We start from the raw sequence: 15196 nt of genomic DNA, 5'->3' as shown, positions 1-15196 counted from the left end.
TCGTTTGAATTTGACCCCGCCTTAGCAAGTTCCGACACCGTCGGGTCATTATTCTAACCCTTTGGACAATATGATTGTTTTAGCTACGCAATTGTCGGATCTCCCCGTTGAAGGCGAGTCTCCAGCCGCGCTGGAGATATGGAGGGCCGGGGCTTCTTCAGACAACGGTGGCTGAACATGCGGCTTACTCGTACAGTCGAGATCGGATTCGTTCAACCCCTCGTCAAAGCAAGAGTTACAGCAGGCATACTGAGTCGCCAGCAGTTTCAAGCAACGAGTGGCACCGTAACCAGCCTCGTAGGCACGACCAGCCATGTGTTGATAACAATGTTCAGGCTTTGGTGGATCAGGGCAGGGCACGTCGGGAGGCTGAGTTGGCGGCTCATCAACAATCTCCGGTTTACCCATCGGTGTCCGTGGAGGCAGGAATGACCTCTAGAACCCTTGGTGTGCCGTGCTTAGTGTCGGCTTTACGTAATGAGCGCTTTCCCAAGGATTTTATGGGCCCTCGTAAGGTGCGTAATTACACAGTGGATCAGTCCCAGAGGCCTGGATTGAGAGCTATGAACTAGCCCTAGAGATGTTGGATGTCAATGATGCTATATGTGCTAAGTATTTTACCATGATGTTGGATGGGACGGCCCGCACCTAGTTAAAGGGCCTGCCCCCTAACTCCATCAGATCATGGGCTGAATTGAAGATGTGCTTTATTCAGAATTTCAAGGACACATGCAAGCAGCCTCTGTCGATTCTTGATTTAGACACTTGTGTTCAGGAAGAGGTGAGTCAACCGCTCGATGGGTGCACCAGATTTCGGCTGTTATCCACTCATCAGATAGTATCAACGCCGGCTCAGCTGTCCTGATTTTGGAGAAATTTTTTTGTTTCCTTCCTATCAAACAGAAGCTGGGGCGGCTTAAGCGCCACTACAACAATATGGGAGAGCTCATGGTGGCTCTTATCAAATACGCCGACTCTGGTAATACCAAGGACCTTGAGTCTGATGAGGAGAAGGCTGGCAAGGGGAGAAGAGTGGCAATGCAAAGGGACAACAACATAATACAGTGGATCAAGCTAATAATGGTTAGCACAAGCAGATGGACGGCGATTCAGACTTTGTGGTCAATACCAACACGCAGAATAACAATCAGCGTCATAAGGGGAAATCATCAACACCCTGGTTTGGCGGGCCAAAGTTCAACCTTGAGGCGATTATGAATCAGCCTTGTCCAAAGCATGGTATGCAAGAGAAGCTGGCCAATCATCTCTGGAAAGATTGCTTCATCATGAGGGAGTATAGAAATTCTGGGTTTTTCCAGAACAATCATGGCCGGCACGTCGGGTCAGGATCCGGCTCGCACGGACCTGGCTTTGGAGGTGGCGGCTCAAGCTCTAGTTTTCAGGGTGAAGGCAATCAAGGTGGTTTTAATTAGAAATCTAAACAAGGGAGTCGGCAGCAGCAGTCCAGTTATCAGAGTAATCCAAAGTAGCTAAATAGTGGGCATCATGTGTTTACCACGAGCTTATGCAAACGAGACCAGAAGATTCAGAGGCGGGCAGTGAACGCGGTTGAGCTAGCAGTCCCTTGATACTTGCGATGGTCTGAACAGCCTATTGTATGGAGTCGTGAGGATCACTCACCCCGGGTTGACAATCCGAGTCAATTGGCTTCGGTAGTTGCTCCTCAGGTTGGAGGATACAAGTTTACAAAGGTGCTCATCGATGGAGGCAGTAGTATCAATATCCTTTACTATGATACCTTTTGCGGTAGGAATTTGACTGACAAAGATCTTAAGTAGTCTTCTACTGTTTTCATGGGTGGTGCCTGGTAAGTTGGCGTATCCAGTGGGTAAGATAGCCTTGGAAGTGTCTTTTGGCGATGAGCATGATTATAGAGCTAAAACTTTGACCTTTGAGGTGGTCAAGATCAAGAGCCCTTATCACGCCCTCTTTGGACGGCCAGCTTATGCTAAATTTATGGCACGACCTTGTTATGTTTATTTACAGCTTAAAATGCCGGGTCGTAAGGGTACCATCACGATACATGGCAACAGGAAGATAGCTTTGGAGTGTGAAGATGGTGATGCTGCCTACGCTGAGTATGTTTGTGCAACAGAGGAATTGATGTTTTACAAAGATAATGTTAACCCAGCAAATATGACACCCTTGAAAAAGCCAACCACAGAGCATGACCCCTGGTTGAAGTTTAAGTCGGCAGATGACACTAAGCAGCTTGACTTTGTTCCTGGCGACTCATCCAAACAGTTCGGTATCAGTGCCAATATGGACCCGAAATAGGAAAGCGCACTCATCGAGTTCATCCATGAGAACCGGGGCATCTTTGCATGGAAGCCTTCAGACAAGCCAGGTGTACAGAGGGAATTTGCTGAGCACACTCTCAATGTTGATCCAATGTTTTAACCATTCAAGCAATTCCTTCGTCGTTTTAATGAAGAGAAGCGCAAGGCCATTGGTGAAGAAGTAGCTCGGCTCTTGGCGGCTGGGTTTATTATTGAAGTTTTCATCCTGAGTGGTTGGCTAACCCGGTCCTGGTACTTAAGAAGAACGGCACTTGGCATATGTGTGTGGATTACACAGACCTTAACAAGGCCTGTTCGGACAATCATTTTGCTCTTCCTCGTATTGATCAGATCATTGATGCTACGGCAGGTTGTGAGCGTTTGAGTTTTCTAGATGCTTATTCCGGTAATCATCAGATCAAGATGGCAGTTAAGGACTAGGAGAAGACAAACTTTATCACTCTTTTTGGAGCCTTCTGCTACGTGTCTATGCCCTTGGGTCTCAAGAGTGCCTAGGCAACTTATCAGCGATGTGTTCAGAATTGTCTTCACAACTAGATTGCACACAATGTTCATGCTTTTGTGGATGATATCTTTGTGAAATCCAGGAACAAGGAAACCTTGTTAGATGATTTGAAGGAGACCTTTGACAACCTCTGGGTCTACAAAATGATGCTTAACCGGGACAAGTGTGTTTTCGGTGTGCTAGACGGTAAGCTATTGGGCTTTTCAGTTTCTAAGAGAGGCATTGAAGCTAACCCGAAGAAAATCGATCAAGGCTACCACTTCTTTGGCTAAGCCGACATGTATCAATGACATCCAGCATTTGGCGGGTTGTATTGCAGCTTTGAGCATGTTTATAAGCCGCTTGGGAGAGAAGGATATCCCTTTATACCACATGATGAATAAAAGAGATACTTTGTATGGATTGATGCTGCTGATCAGGCTTTTGAGGCATTGAAAAAGCAGTTGGTTGAGCCGCCATTCCTTGCAGCTCCCATTGATCAGGAGCCCTTGCTTTTATGTGTGGTTGCTAACAGTAGAGCCGTTAGTGTAGCGGTTGTTGTGGAAAGAAAGGAATCTGGCAAGGAGTATCTAGTTCGGAGGCCAGTTTACAATGTTAGTGAGGTGCTCATTGAATCTAAGCAGAGGCACCCACATTGGCAGAAGCTGGTTTATCGAGTGTTCATGGCTAGTCGTAAGTTGAAGCAATATTTCCTTGGTCATCCCGTCACTGTGTGTAACGCCCCAAGACCGTTGCGCCAGGTGTCCTCCAGTTATTCGCTGTTGTTGCCTTGTCATTTGCTTGTGTGTTGCATTTTATCATGTCATCATATGCATTGCATCATCATGTTTTCAAAACTTGCATCCGTCTCGGTCTCCTCGTTCCGTCCGTTGTCCGTTCTGAGCCCAACCACACTTGCACGCGTCCGCGGCATGTCCAAAATAGTAATTTATAAGTGGCCGTAAAATGTTCTCGGAATGGGATGAAAGTTGGCGTGTGGTCTTATTATAGTGTAGATAGACCGCCTGTCAAGTTTCATCGCATTCGGAGTTCGTTTGACGCCCCAACAATTAACTATAGCGACAATATAGTCGGTCAAACGTCGGACGTTTTCGGTCTCCGGAAACAGTCGCCAGGCCTCTCTTCTCTTCTCTCAGCCTGAGACCTTCTACACAGTCCACTACCTATCCACCAGACCCAACCTAACCTCTCTCGTCAGCCCTTGGCCCTCCTCGCGCGCGCGTCCGAAAATTGTCCAGGACCCGACCCGAGCAGTCGTCACCGTTGTGTCCGGATCATCCCCAAACATCTACAAAACGTCTCCGTTTCTTTATTTGGGCCCCCTAACCTATTTATTCGCGACCGTCCGATTAAGATCGGAGGGACCAAATACCCCTAATAAAAACCCACTTAATATATAACCAGACCGAACCCTAGAAATGAGGAGCCTTGTCCCATCCTCCCAGCCACCGCCGCCAGCATCTCCCACCTCGGGATCCTCCCATTCCCCACCGCGCCAACCACCAGCCACACCTGGATCCAATCCATCCACTGCAGCCAATCCATCGATCACCTTCCACCCCGCCCGGGGCTCTCCTCGTTCCTCTCGCACCTAAGGAGAGAGCAGACGCATCACTCGCGCTCGAAGCCTCATGCCTCCCCGACGCCCTTGCCTCGCGCTGGCAAGTGACCTCGCCGGAGTGCCCTGCCAGAGTAACAGCCACACCAGGGACCCTCGTGCCCTTCTCCTTCCCTGCTCTCCCTCTCTCTCGGCTTCCCTCCCCCATTTTCTTCTCTCAATTCTCTCTGTCTGTCTTTCTTCAGGTCTCATTAGCCGCCATGGACGTCGTCGCGCGGACCTGCCTCCGTTCCTGCGACCACGCTTCGGTCAGCAGCAGTAGTTCGCTGTGCCGCTACCCATCTTTCTCCTTCCTCCCGTTTCCCCTACCTCTATCTCCCTCTAATCTATGTTTTTCTCTGTTCTTTGCCTCGAACAGGAGCAGGCATGGCCGTCACCGTAGAACTCGAAGCCGCACGCCGCCGCTGAAGCTCCTCCGCCATGGACGCCGGGCCTCAAGGCCGTGCCTCTCCTCCTCCTCACTTTCCCCTCTTTCTGTTTTCCCCTGCCATGGCCTCTCTCCTCACGATCTCCCTCTTGTGCTGCACCAGGGAACGCCATGGCCGCCGCACCATGGAGCCACATCGACCCGGATCCGGTCGGAAACAGGACGAGCCCATGCCTTCCCCGCCTCGGATCGGGCCGTCCCCGCACGCTCGCCGTTGCTCTGCTGCGGCAGCAGCAGCCGCTTCACTCGCCATCCTCGCCGGTGACTTCTGTGCATCCGTGGAGTCCAGACTCCGCCTCCTTGTTTGCTCGATATTCTGCTGCTACTATGCTAAGTTCACCAAGCCAGCTCTGCTGGTCATCCCAGCGCAACAACAGCAGGAGGTCCTGGGTTCGATTCCCAGGCACCCAAGTTTTGCCCCGTTCTTCATTTATTTTATTTTATTTTGCACAGAGCCATTCGGCTCGAAGCCTCATCTGGGCCACTGCACCGTGATGCTTCTGGCCCAAGTATGTTTTTTTTCTCTGCTTAGGATTTAATCATTTTCCAGTGCATGCATAATTACATCATTTTGCCACTGTTTTGCATTATTAATAACAAATTAACCGTGCATCGGATTAAAACAACTTATATATGAAATATGCTTAGTTTTTCATCTAGTTTCATAATATGTCTTTTTCATCCATGTTTAAAATGCTTAAGATGTTGTTTGTTTAAATTTGCTTAAATAACTTATTAAAATGATTATAATCATAACTAAATAACCGTAGCTTGGATTTTAATAAACTTTATATGTAAATGGGGTAGAAAAATGCCTAGTTTAACATGGTGACCTTACTTTGCATGTTTAATAACTATAAAATATGATTTAGGGCAGAACAGTTCCAAACCTAATATATGCATATGAGGATTTTCCGGAATTGTTGTTCGTTGTTTCCGGCCTCATTTAAACTTGACTAGATAGGTAGTTTTACTTTGCTTCACCCTCTTGCCATGTTTAACAACATTTAATATTGTTGGGTACATAAACGAGATCGAACTAAATAACTTGAATGTGGCGTTTCGCCAATATGCAACGGAGTTGCATGTTGAGCTCCACTTAATTTGTAGGATTGTTTGTGCATTTTGCCATGCCATGCTTCATTAAACCGGACATGCATCTTACTTGATTGTGCATCATGCCATGATTATGTGGTGGTTGTTTACTACATTGTTTGCTTCTTTTCCGGTGTTGCTTCTTCGGGTTGGTTCCGGTAACGTCGCGTTTGTGACCATACCCTCGAAATCACTTCTATCTTTGCTTGCTAGATGCTCGCTCTTTTGCTATGCCTATGCCGCGATACCTACCACTTTCTTATCATGCCTCCTATATTGTTGAACCAAGCCTCTAACCCACCTTGTCCTAGCAAACCGTTGTTTGGCTATGTTACCGCTTTGCTCAGCCCCTCTTATAGCGTTGTTAGTTGCAGGTGAAGATTGAAGTTTGTTCCTTGTTGGAACATGGAGATGTTGTTCCTTGTTGGAACATGTTTACTTGTTGGGATATCACAATATCTCTTATTTAATTAATGCATCTATATACTTGGTAAAGGGTGGAAGGCTCGGCCTTATGCCTGGTGTTTTGTTCCACTCTTGCCGCCCTAGTTTCCGTCATATCGGTGTTATGTTCCCGGATTTTGCGTTCCTTACGCGGTTGGGTTATAATGGGAACCCCTTGACAGTTCGCCTTGAATAAAACTCCTCCAGCAAGGCCCAACCTTGGTTTTACCATTCGCCACCTAGCCTTTTTTCCTTTGGGAGTCGCGCATCCCGAGGGTCATCTTTATTTTAACCCCCCCCCCCCCCCCCCGGGCCAGTGCTTGTCTAAGTGTTGGTCCGAACTAGAGTCCTTTGCAGCACCACCTCGGGGAAACTTGAGGGCTGGTTTTAGTTGTACGGAGCGCTCATCCGGTGTTGCCCTGAGAACGAGATATGTGCAGCTCCTATCAGGATGTCGGCGCATCGGGCGGTCTTGCTGGACTTGTTTTACCATTGTCGAGGATGTCTTGTAACCGGGATTCCGAGCCTGATCGGGTCTTCCCGCTAGAAGGAATATCCTTCGTTGACCGTGAGAGCTTGTGATGGGCTAAGTTGGGATACCCCTGCAGGGATTTGAACTTTCGAAGGCCGTGCCCGCGGTTATGGGCAGATGGGAATTTGTAATGTCCGGTTGTAGAAAACCTGAAGTTGACCTTCATTAAAAAACATCAACCGCGTGTGTTACCGTGATGGTCTCTTCTCGGCGGAGTCTGGAAAGTGAACACAGTGTTGGAGTAATGCTTGACGTAGGTTGTTCTAGGATCACTTCTTGATCATAGTTTCTCGATCGTGCTTTGCCTTCTCTTCTCGCTCTCTTTTGTGTATGTTAGCCACCATATATGCTAGTCGCTTGCTGCAGCTCCACCTCATACCTTTTACGCTTCCTATAAGCTTAAATAGTCTTGATCGCGAGGGTGTGAGATTGCTGAGTTCCCGTGACTCACAGATACTTCCAAAACCAGCTTGCAGGTGCCGTTGAACCGAGCAGGTGACGCAACCAAGCTCAGGGGGAGCTCGACGAAGATTTTGTCCTTTGTGTTGTTTCGTTCTAGTTGATTAGTAGTGGAGCCCAGTTGGGGTCGATCGGGGATCTGTGTAGCTTTTGGGGTAGTCTTCTTTTATTTTGGCTCCATAGTCGGGCCCTGATTGTATCTGGTTGATGTAATGCTTTATTCATGTATTTGTGTGAAGTGGCGATTGCAAGCCAACTATGTATCTTTTCCCTTATGTATTACATGGGTTGTGTGAAGATTACCTCACTTGCGACATTGCTTTCAATGTGGTTATGCCTCTAAGTTGTGCTTCGACACGTGGGAGATATAGCCGCATCGAGGGCGTTACACTGTGGTTAGCTATGCTCCTTTAGGGGATACTATTCAAAACAGAGAAGCCACAGGCCGGGTGGCCAAGTGGGCCATTGCGCTTGGACCCCATGGTTTGAAGTATATGCCTCAGACGGCTATCAAGTCTCAAGCACTTGTGGATTTTATCAATGATTGGATAGAGCTGCAGATGCTTGAGGAAAAGCCTGATAACACATATTGGACCATTCATTTTGATGGATCCAGGCAATTGGAAGGCTCGGGGCTGGAGTTATTTTGACTCCCCTGTGAGGTGATAAGTTTTGTTATGTTTTAAAGCTAATGTTTGCTTGTACTAACAATGCAGATGAATGTGAGGCATTACTCCGTGGTCTTCAGATGGCCAAAGAGATGAACCTGAGTCGGGTCAAGCGTTTTGGCGATTCAGATTTGGTGGATCAGCAAGTTTCAGGAACTTGGGATTCCAAAGACCCAGTCATGGCGGCTTATCGTCGGTAGGTTGAAGCTATTGCTGGTCATTTCAAGGGTTATCAAGTGGAACATGTTGATCGCAGGAAAAATGAGGCGGCTAATGCTTTAAGCCGACTGGGGTCCTAATGTAAGCTGGTACCACCTAATGCTTTCTTTGATAATTTGAATAACCCTTCAGTTAAATTGCCTACGGAGGAGGATCTTGCTATCCCTGACCTGGAGGCACAGTTGGTAGCGGATCTTCATGTTATTCCTGATTGGACCGTTCCATATTTGGCTTAGATGACCAGGGGTGAGTTACCTAAAGATGAAACTTTTGCCAGGCAGATAACCCGGTAGTCTAAGTTGATGACTATTGTCAATGGTGAGTTGCACAGATGCAGTGTCACAGGGGTGTTTCAACGTTGTATTTTTCTTGAGGAGGGCTGTGAGATTCTACAAGAGATTCATGAAGGAGATTTTGGCCATCATGCCGGCTCTAAATCTCTTGTGGCTAAGGCTTTTCGTCATGGGTTCTATTGGCTGACGGCTCATGGGGATGTAGAGGATCTGGTCAACAAGTGTGATGGCTGTCAGAAGTTTTCCAGGTGAGCTCATGTACCCGCTCAAGAATTGAGGATGATTCCAATTACTTGGCCGTTTGCAGTCTGAGGGCTAGATATGGTTGGGCCTTTTAAAAGACAATGACAAAAAGACTCACCTCTTGGTGGCTATTGATAAGTTTACGAAGTGGGTTGAGGCAGAGCCCGTTAGCAAGTGTGACGCGGCAACGACGGTCCAATTCATCAAAAAGCTGATTTTCCGTTTTGGCTACACTCACAGCATCATAACTGATAATGGCACTAATCTGTCGAAGGATGCTATGAAAAAATTCTATCAATGAGAACATATTCGTCTTGGTGTCTCATCAGTGGCTAACCCCCTGTCCAATGGTCAAGATGAAAGAGCCAATCAAGAAAACTTGAGAGGCATAAAACCCCAGCTTATGGTCCCTTTGCAGAGGACGCCGAGTTGTTGGGTTGAGGAATTGCCCTCAGTGCTATGGAGTATCAATACTACCCCCAAAAGTTCTACGGGTTACACGCCTTTCTTCATGGTTTATGGAGCAGAGGCGGTTCTTTCCAGTGACATCCATCACGACTCCCGCCGTGTGGAGGCTTATGTTGAAGCTGATAATGAAAAAGCACGTCAAGATGATCTTGACCTTCTGGATGAGGAGCGTGACCTTGCAGCGGCTCATTTAGCGATTTTCCAGCAATATTTGCGTCGTTATTATAGCCGCCGGGTTAAAACCCGGACCTTTCAAGAAGGTGATTTGATGCTCCGGCTCATCCAGGATAAAACAGATATGCACAAGTTATCCTCACCTTGGGAAGGGCCTTTTGTGGTCAGCAAAAATCTAAACAATAGGTCATACTACCTCATTGATGTTCGAGACCACAAGGACTCACGCACGTCGGAGGAGGAGACCCACCGGCCATGGAACATTGCACATCTTCAGCCTTATTACACCTGAGCGACCGTCTCTTGTGCTGTACATACTTTTACCAATGTATATATTATGATTAGCATAACTAGAATAAATGCCCGTGCGATGCAACGAGAGAAAACATTGGTTCTTATTAATCAAAATTGGTCGGGTCAAACATGGGCACACAGGCTGGCTGCGTGCTAGTTCTACCGGAAACTTTTATGTCCACATAACCATAGGTGTCTGACTCCAATCGCTAGAGGGTTGCTTTGTTATGGGTAAATGGTTAGATATGTACTTGTTTTAACTACAATGTAGAAGTAAAAGAAGCACAATCCATAATACCACGTTCGCTAGAAAAAGTAATTATGCATAAGAGCACAAACTTGCTACACAATAACGTGATCTCCAAGAAAATAAATAGCCATTTGTTTTATGTATATACACAGGAAATAGGGATGTAAAAATTCTTCACACAGAATGCACATTGGTACTTTGGATTTTTGTTTGGTTAGAGAAATGCTTATGATGGCACAACCAACCGATATATGCACATAAGATGATTCTAGGCAGCTAATTGTCTATTTTTAATTAACTAAGGGAGACCATCCTTATGTACTTTTTTTGTGGTTTGATGTACTATTTTCTAATTAAGAACTTTTAAGCAAAATAAGAAAAGGAACGCTTTGGGTGAATGAGAAAATTAATTGGAGAAGCAGATGATTAGAAGTTGTATCTAGGCCATTAATGTACATGCGTGTTTAGGCAGCAAACCACAGTTTGTACATGGGTTGATGGTGGGTCAATGCCACAACAGCCTACGAAATCCGGCGTATAGTATAGTACTGCATCAACATGTCCACCTCCTCGTCCCTCACAAAAAAAATCTTCACCGCCATGTCCACCTACAACTCCGCCGTGCAGGATTGCCTGAACACGTCGTTGTGTCCTAGTGGCCCAACATCGTCCTTGCCCTGCTTCTCGTCCTTGCCGTGTCTGCATTCATTACTCCTTCAACGTCTTCGCCTCACTATCTGAGCAGCCGGCATCTCGTCCTTGCCATGTCCGAGCATGGTGTTTCGTTCCATTTCTTTCAAAATCATGGAATCGCGGTTTCGCTTCCTTTCTCTTTCTCAGTTCATTGTTATGCTCATCGCAATAATTCAGTGTAAAAGCTCCATTAGTTATGCATATATATGGGCACCCAGCTGACTAACATATGTTGTTACCACGCGATATAGATTGTAGTTATTAGCACTAAAATATAGGGAACCCACACCAACTAATTTTTTTCTACTACAATCAGACCAGGAGAGACGCAGATATATCAAAATAATGCATAAAACTATTTCTCAAAACTAATCATGCACTTACATTTATGTAAAGAGAAATCAACATTCAGTACTACTGTCTACTGCCTTGTTTGCAAAAAAGTCTTACATTGTGAGACGGGGGGAGTACAAACTATAGCCTCCTTCAGATGCTCTACAACTTTGCATTTACTACTATATCAAATTCTAAAGTGTTTATACACAATTTTGATTTTAAAACCTTTATATTCATATTCTAATTAGCAGTTGCCTTAACCAGGCAATAATTCTCAATCCAAACATCAACCTACGATCTTAGGACTAAGTACAAGGTTACCCTTGAAGTGAAGACATATCGGATCATTGGCCAAATCTTTATCCTCCGCTTCTTTTCCCCTCTTTTCTTTTTTTATCCTTGGCTAATGCAGCAAAATCTGTTCCTATGCTTTCTGGTCCTCAGTTCTCCTCTCCTTGGCCCTTGCCTCATCTATCATGTCAACGGGGCAATCAAATAGCAGTCAGCTATACACACCTGGCAAAAATGAAGTGAACCACTGAATCTGGACATGAGAAGCATACGATACGCTGATTTACAAAATCTGTGGATACAATGAACAGGAGAAGCAGATTGGGGTACAATTCTTTTTATATAAACTCAATGTGCATCTGGTTTTAGCAAATACAAGATGAACAAGCCGACAACAGATGTTTTGATCGTCAAGCCTGTTACAATGTTCTAGTGTATGCCAATATGTGCTCCATCTTTTAAGATAAAGACAAAGTGAGAAAACAATGGTGATTATTTCAAGAAAATGACACATTCTCAAAATGCCACCTGGTATCATTAGCAAGTACAACTTTAACTGTGTCACAACTGTAAAACCAACATATCACTTCCAATTTCCTAAATTAATAAAACGACACACCCATACAAAAAAATTAAAAGTAAAGCAGTGTCTATTTGTTATCAGAACTATTAGATATGGTATAAAAATGGTCCGTTCAAAACATGTAGTCCCCATTGATGATAAGAAACAACCCCAGCGCGTTTACAGCCCGACTTTGAATGTCTTACCTTCAAAATCTGTATAATGGTAATCAAATAGTAATCAGTGCTATACCCATGTGATATACTCAGGTGATTGTGTTAGTGCTTGGTACTATTGTTTTCGGCAATACCACACTAATCAAACTGGCTTCACCCCTACCTAAACGTGATTGTGTTGGTGCTTAGTACAATTGTTTTCACCTTTTAGGCAAAGAACTACGTTTGTTTTCGTACTTGTGGCAGAGCAGCTAGCAGCGGTTGCCTTGACCTGAATTCAGACGTGAGGCACAAAACATTAGACTTAGGAGTAAAGAACCTTATTTTGTAAATATAACACGGCTACTATCTCACATAAAAATCTTGCTTGTACTGGAATCTTACAACAGATGTTTAAATTTACTTTCTGAAGAACAAGAAGCAACTACTATTTTGACATTATACTGGGCGCGGACACTGGGAGAGTGCCACGTATCATTGTTTTTGCTACTGCAGTGTTGCTTCTTTGACTGCTCCGTTGATGGCCCTATTCAGTGCGAGAAGAGGCACATTTGAAACGCCTACACAAAAATAGAACTAAGTCATGAATATAAGGAGACGGGAAAAGAGTTCAAAGAACGAACAGTCAAAGAGAACCTTACCTCGGAAGGATCTTCATCAGGTTTTTATTCCAGATATAGACAGCAAGAACATCTTCACCCCCACTTAATCCAAGCAATCTCTACTATTAAATCTTGGTCCAACGTGAACACTAAACTATAATATTTTGCATCAAGTGTGAAACTTTCTAAAATTATTTAATCTGAACCTTGTCCCATTAAGTTATGTTTAGGTGGACCTAGGTCCACGAGGACGCATGACCTTTGGCATTGGTTTTCCTTGAATTATTTTTGGAAAAAAGCCTTAGCCTGGCATTAAACTAATGATACCCTGAAACATGGAAGATAGAGTGTTGAGCCAGCTTACGGTTCAGAGCTATGCTCGGTTTCTACGCCACATAAGAAAAACTACAGATGGTATATACAGCCATGACCTCATTCTCTACTTCTCATCTATGTTCCCTTATGGTATAAAAATAAATCAATGAGAAAATTGACAAACAAAGAAGGCAATGATTATGAAGAGGGGGAGACTTGACAAAGCATAATCCTTCCTTTCCAGCATGGCGTATGGTGTGCAAACCTAAGGATTCTTGACGCCTAGGAGTTATTCACCTTCATATCCAAAATGAGTGCCAAATTGAACAACCTTAAATGAAACTCACATGGGAACTATATTATCAAAATCACCTGCCTGTGCAAAGCAGAATGGTGTGGGACTGTCTTAAATTGCTTCCTAAGTATAAGGCCTCGGCATCTTGCAATGTCCATAGAGTAAAAACAATTAAGCTCTGGAACTGTAAAGGCTCATGGTCTCATGCAGACCTCGAGACAAACATTTGCTAAATCTGCAGATATTTCAGTTTAGGGATGCAGAGCAGAGAGATGGCATACCTCTGTCAGTCAGTGGAGGCCTCTATGAAGAATTTCGGCAGTCTACTCATGGTAAGGGTTTGAGATGGATCTCCTCCTCTGCATGCTCCACGAGGCTCTGTGACGCCGCCTGCCGGATGACCGCCTGCTCGATGCTTTCCTTGCCCTCACGCTCAAGCAGCACGCCGATGTGCGTCATCCATGAGATGTCAAGGCCGCCGCATCTGTGGCCCGCGGCCATTGGCGTGCTGACGGGTTTTCTCGGCGGTTGCAGCTTCCCTGCGCAGCTATGCCCCCGTGCATCTGCCTCACTGAGTGCCCGACCCAGCCGCTATTTGTCGCTAACATCAGCCCACCCGTCGCCTCCTCTGCCGCACCTCGCCCTTCTCTGTCGGACCTCGCTGCCTCCGACCTCTAGTCCGGCGTCGCCATCTGGATCTCTCCCCACACCCTGCCAGTACGCCGGATGACGGTAGGTTCAATTTGGAAATCGCGGCGAGGACTGGGTGGATGGATTTTTGGATCCAAGGGGATCCCGATGGGAGGAGGGTAGGCGGTGGCGGCGCTCAACGGTGGGGGGTTGGCCGGCGGCGCGCGGTAGGCGGGGCAGATGGTGGCGGCGCGCTTGGAGGGGGCCCTTTGGATGAGAGCGCCAGTGGTGATGTGGGCCATGCCGTGGAGCCGCAAAAGGCAGCTGGCATAGGTGGCCTTGCCCACCCCGGGGCAGCTGATGAACACCGACTGCACGCGCGCCCCGTCCTCCACGGCCCCCCTTGCCGCCGCGCCCGGCACCGCGCTCCGCCGCGGGTGGCCCCTTGGCCCACGCCCCTCCCGCCCTCATCGCATCCATGGACACCAGGCTCGTCGTCGACGCCCCAGACTCGACCGCGCAGGCCCGGATCGCCTGGGATATCGCCGACATCTCCAAGGAACCGGAGATATTTTCCGCCGTCGCCCTTTTTTCTCGCCATGCAGACGAAGACGAGGTCCTGGAGTGATGGCTGGCTTCGTGGCGCCTAACAGTCGAAAAATAGGGTGGAGGATAAGGGGGCAAGAGAAGAGGGGGGAAGAGGAGCAGAGGCGTGACCGGAGCACCGGCGGGTAGGCCGGAGAGATGGTGATTCAAACCCTAGCTCCTGTTCTCGGCCTTTTTCTTTTCTGTTCGAGAGAAGTGCTTGTGTCATTGCTCCTTGCTCGGGTGTTTTCGTTTTTATTTTTGAGAGCTTGCTCTTTGCTCGGGTGTAATAGAAAAAAGGCAGAAGGGGGGAGAGGATGTTTCTAAAGGAGGTAAATACACCAGAGGTCTTAGAACTTGCGTGCGGCGGTTACTTTGGTGCATAAAGTTGTAAAATACGTCTTTGTGGTCACTAAACTTACGAGGCCGTTCAAATACAGTCACTCTCACCGTATGCATGCGTATCCGTAGACGCCAGTATGGCACGGGCCCCCTGTCAGCCACCGTAATTGCTCTTGTATGATAGATTTGTAGAAAAGCCCGCAGTTCTTTTTTTATTTACATAGGAACCCCTAAAATAAGAAAAATAGTGGGGCGGCGGGGTTCCATACTTGGACGTACTGCTAAGTGGCACGATTGAACAACCACCACTCCAACAGTATCATGTGTTTACTTTGCACTACTATATTATACTGTATATC

At 46.5% G+C, this 15196-nt stretch overlaps 2 long non-coding RNA genes across 3 annotated transcripts; one reads left to right on the top strand and one right to left on the bottom strand.

Annotated features, from left to right (window-relative positions):
- The first annotated feature begins 4264 nt into the window (after positions 1-4264).
- LOC125516170 (uncharacterized) lies at positions 4265-7708 on the top strand. Of its 2 annotated transcripts, none has more exons than XR_007287257.2 (2): positions 4265-4692; positions 4803-7708. It is a non-coding gene; the product is annotated as an uncharacterized LOC125516170 (long non-coding RNA). The 2 variants fall into 2 exon arrangements; XR_007287258.2 differs by having other exon boundaries at positions 4265-4702.
- Positions 7709-11038: 3330 nt separating this feature from the next.
- On the bottom strand, positions 11039-14791 carry LOC125543769 (uncharacterized). Its single transcript, XR_007298744.2, has 2 exons — positions 12710-14791; positions 11039-12628 (listed from the first exon to the last, which is right to left on the bottom strand). It is a non-coding gene; the product is annotated as an uncharacterized LOC125543769 (long non-coding RNA).
- Positions 14792-15196: the final 405 nt, after the last annotated feature.

The sequence above is a fragment of the Triticum urartu genome, chromosome 3A, assembly GCF_056163025.1.
Source record: "Triticum urartu cultivar PI428250 chromosome 3A, HENAU_Tu73, whole genome shotgun sequence".
NCBI lineage: Eukaryota > Viridiplantae > Streptophyta > Magnoliopsida > Poales > Poaceae > Triticum > Triticum urartu.
Note: the sequence above shows the minus strand (reverse complement) of the source record. Positions and strands in the feature narration are given on the sequence as shown.